Raw genomic sequence first — 4,980 nt, 5'->3', positions numbered from 1 at the left:
TTGACGCGGCAGTCTGGGAAAAATGCAGTGAGGGAGGGAGGGAGAAACACAGAGAGCAGGAGATGAGGGAGAGGAGAGGGAAGAGGCAGGGAGACAGACAGTGAAGTTCTCTCCTTTAGATGCTGGCAGGTGACTCAAAAAAGTGACTATTATAGATTCAAACCAGTCCAGGCTGCTGACATATTGCTGAGTTATTTTATTAGTGTGGGCAGGAGTGAAAAAGAGATGGAAATCACTCTGGGGATCATACATTGACACATTTGGGATCTGCTTTCATCTCCATCTCCTCCCACTCTGTCTGGGGCGGCTTTACGTGAGGTAAGTTTCTTCTTTCCTGCGGGGGAATCGACGTAAACTGCTCTTAACCAGTTTTGAAACGTTATTTGTCCAAAGGAGAAGCAGAGGCGAGTTCCCTGATCCACGCAGAAGTGTGTTTGAAGTCCAAACTGGCAAAGAAATATGAGTTACCAAGAAAACAGTAGCAGTCATCTGCCCTGAAAGAAAATCACACATATGTTAAGGTTTAGTACAAAGCGCCCTTTGGGTTTTGAATGTCCTCTAACACGAAATGATATCCCTTTTCTGGGGAGAGTAAATAACGTGTTGCTCTTCTTCAAGAGTCCTCATTTGCAGAGGGTTTTCTAGTTTTTGCCAGGGCCTGTTTGGACTCTGCAGTAATGTACACATTAACAGGCTGCTGAACACGAGTCGAACAAACTCTCTGTGGAGCGTCCGGCACGTTCCAACAAAGGGATGGAGTAACGCCCCGCATGTCACACCTCATCACATCAACGTTGTCTTTCCATCATGACTCTCTCTCTCTCTCTCTCTCTCTCTCTCTCTCTCTCTCTCTCTCTCTCTCTCTCTCTCTCTCTCTCTCTCTCTCTCTCTCTCTCCCCCACACACACACACAAACATGACTGCAGCAGCTAATTTAGCCTCACAAGAAGACAAGAACAAAGCCAGTAGTCTTGATTAAAACCATATTTGTCTGACAGATTTCTAACCTTGAGTAAGAAATAGGTTTGATCGTACGGATCCAACTTGTTATATCAAACACTTGGAGTTCATTCTAAGCAGAGACTTTGAAAGCCTAAATTAAGTCTTAAGGAGTAGTGGGATTCAACTGAACATTTGCACAACTAATAAGTGCAGCTTTGGACATGTTGTCAACCTAAGGCTAATTAAGGCAAAGATTATAATCCCGTAACACTCTGGTTGCCCCGCCTACCCAATTTAAATGTACTGGCTCGTTACATAATAACTGATAGGGATTGACAGTGCACGCAGAAACGTTTGAATATGTTGTATGGAAATCAGACTTTACACCTGAGACCAGCTTCTGAATGGTGGCTAAAGGAGGCAGAGGCTGCAGGCACATCACTGAGGATCAGGATCTGTGGAGTGGGTGGACAGCTCGAGGCAGCGCGGCTGGCAGAGTCTTTTGCCAGCGCGGCAGGCATTCGATGTTCGCCCACTCCTCATCTAGACTGAACCCGTCCTAAAGTGTCTGGCTGAAATATCCTTTCCTCCCTGCACACCGTAAAAACAACTGCAACTCATGTGTCAGGTGTCATGTTTCCCCGAATGCATGACCACACTGTAGCCGTGATGCCTCTGGAGGCAGGTCTACATTTCACGAGCAATTACATTATGGCATGGTTAAGGATGTCTAAACCAGTCTGTCAGTCTGTTCAGTGTTTGCCACCATTTCAAGACGGTAACCTCACTGTGTGTGAGTGGTTTAGTGGGGCAGACCACAAGGGTTGCAGGGGATGCAGCACTCCTAATCATTTCACCTTAGCACCTCTCATAAGGGCCAGGATGCTTTGTTAATAACATTCAACACAAGATCTACTCAAGGGGAATTTTTTTTAAGCAAACATCAGGATTCTGAGAATTTTCTTCATCACTAGGAACAAATCTTTGTCGAAGGAAGCTTCATGAATACAGCCTCAGGGGTTTAAACTCTCATTTTCACATACTGTACATTCTGTTGTCCAATTATGCCTCAGCACTTACAGAATCTAGCACATATACAGCCAAGCTTTAATTACCTCGTGTTTGGACTGTTATTCGGTTTATTCTGCCCTTAGCCCTGTCTTTCTTTCCTGCGTTCAATAAGAAATACTGCAGCAACCAGAATCCGACAAAGTGTTATTAATGCATTTTAGAGGGGATTTTTAAGATTTCTGAAATCTTTTGGGAGGGACCCTTCTGGTTGAACTTGTGTTGTTTTAATTGGTTTACAACTTTTATCAAAAAGAGATAAGGAAACAAAAACCACTTAATTCAGTTCTATTTTGGATGGTTTTCTATGGCAACACATGAAGTAGTTTGCCCTTTATGTACCAATTTGTTTTGTAGTATGTATTAGTGTATCTATCTTAAGACATTTTGAGTGAATCATTTCAAAATTCAATTGAAATTGCTTAAAGAAAACCCCTAAATATGGATTTATCATCCAATGGTTGCATGATCTCTACCACTACACACATGGCGTTTACAGGATATACAGTATGAACTGTAGTTTTAAAATTAATTAGACACGGTCAACATTTATTAAAGCATGAAATGTTTTACTTAAACTGCCGTCTGAAACAGCCCAAATGTCTGAATTAAAACACCTGCTATAGTCTGAAGTAAGCACATCAAACAGCCGCTTATCAGGCTGTGGAGCAGAGCAGCTTGAGGCAGGGATGTTGTGACAATAGCTGTCTTTCTGAGAGAAGAACACCCAAGGTAGTAGAGTGATGGCTCCTGCCGTTCTCCATAATCTCCTATAGGGAGAAAATCCCTGGCTTAATTCTCCTTTATAGGACGTCAGCGCCCAGAGTGACAGGTTAGAGGCTCAGTGGCAAATAGCCCTCCTCCCTGCTGCTGCCGCTGCTTTGGCCCCTTGTAATTGATGGAAAAGGGAGACTGGTTTGAGATGGAGAATCTAAGGGAGTAGAGAATAATGAACAATGGTACTGTAATGTGGAGCAGGACATGTCAAGGCCAAGTGTTCTCTGACAATCAATGTGTACTTACTTAGTGACAATTGGGTCTCAATGTGAGAAATACAAAGCTAATGAAGGCTTACAATTTAAGGGATCTATGTTTGTACAAGGAAATCATCTGATTGTGTGTGTTGAACACATTGTAAACATCCTGTACTCACACAGACACAACTGCATCATTTTGCGATCATCCATCAAACACAACCTTGTGTGTGTCAAACTGGCTCGTGGCCAATATTTCGAATACATTCTGAGAGTGACTTAGGCAAACAAGTACACATCTTGACAGGGACAAACACGCATTGTCTTTTAAAGTGATTTACTTACATGCCCACCATAATGTAATTCAACACATTTATGGATCTGAAAACTGTCATATACCATCCTTGGATATACAACTTTAAATCATGTGCATTTCAGGATGGATGAATCTCATCACTTATCATTATTGATATGCAAACAGGCAGTAGGGTTGGGTGATTTGACACAAATATTGACTATAGGCATATTGGTTCATTGCCCATTGTTTATTTTGAACACTCAATTGGGGACATTTTTGTTGTTTTATTATCTGTTGTTGGTACAGTCAATTATTGGATTCATGTTTGTGCTATTTCATTTGATATAAAAGGTACAAGAAACAAGTAAATTAAGGCTGTTCTTCACATACTGTATGTGCAATGCTATGGATTTTGAAACACATTTGGGAAGTATTTGCTGTATGTACGTCCAAACTTGGTTCAAGTGTATCTTTGGCCATTTCTGAACACAGGGGAAGATAATAGGCTGTTGTTGTTCTCAGAAATACTTCCCCTGTGTCCATGGAAACTGTGTGAAACGGGGCGATGGTCAATCTGCTGGACCGGCACACACACGCAGAGCAGTATGCTTTGAGTGTTGAAGTCTGTATTAACTTATGCTCTCCTGGTTTTCTTCTGGAAACTCAAAATAAAAAAACCTGCTTTAATGCTCAAGCCAAATACATAAGCCATTTTTTTTTATTGGTCTAATTATCAAAAGTGTAAACTTTCAGGTAGTGATATTGCTTTCATGGTGTGTAATACTCCAAAAATGTCTTGTTTTTAAATGTTTTGAATCAGTTCATTTGATCAGGTTACGTTAACAGTTCTATTTATAGACATTGTACAGTATACCTGATCCTGATTAGTATAGCACAGTGAGGTTTTGTAATGACTGCACACAGAATCAAAGCAAATCAAACTTACAGTTATGGAACCATTTCTACCAAAGAGACATAGAGAATAATGTGTACTGCATGTGAATGAGTGTATGATATTAACAGAGAAGATGTTGAATTACGTGAAGTGGAACTTATGATGGCATTGATATTCAGACAGCCCACCAGCACGTGACTACATTTACACGCTATGGCTCTGGCAAATAGCATGAGCACAGATGAATATGGAAGCCAGTTACCCTTACAGGACTGGATCATTAGTTATTCTCCAAAAATCTATATATTAAAGCAGAGATAATTTTGGGTTTGCATTCTCCCGATGGTCAGAAGCACAACTCCAAATGTATGTTCATTTTCAATAGCTGTTGGAAGAGTATATAAGCTACATGTTGCTAACAAGTTTGCCATGCATGTGAATTTAAAGGTATGTCAGTGTTGTGTTTACAGCTTGTTTCCACTGCCCCTTATGGGCCAAGTAAAGAACTGACGTGAAGCCACATTCCTGTGAAGTAGCTCTACTTGATTTCAGAAGCAAATGTTTTCACTGGTATGTGAAGAATAACTTGTGAACGTACAGAGTTTACAATATTTAGGCGAATTGAGACGAAAAATGCTTTTGACATCTGCGATTTTCACTGGTTATATCGTACTTTTCTGGTTTTCTACTTTATGCAAGGACTCTGTCAATGTATGCAATGTATTAAGATCCCTGCAGAAACTATTACATTTGTCATCATTGTCCTATCATTTTGGACAATTTATTGCTGTTTGGGGAGGTTG

This window comes from Pseudochaenichthys georgianus, chromosome 19 (assembly GCF_902827115.2).
Source record: "Pseudochaenichthys georgianus chromosome 19, fPseGeo1.2, whole genome shotgun sequence".
In the NCBI taxonomy this organism is placed as follows: Eukaryota; Metazoa; Chordata; class Actinopteri; order Perciformes; family Channichthyidae; genus Pseudochaenichthys; species Pseudochaenichthys georgianus.
The sequence above is the reverse complement of the archived record's forward strand: the minus strand, read 5'-3'. Positions refer to the sequence as shown.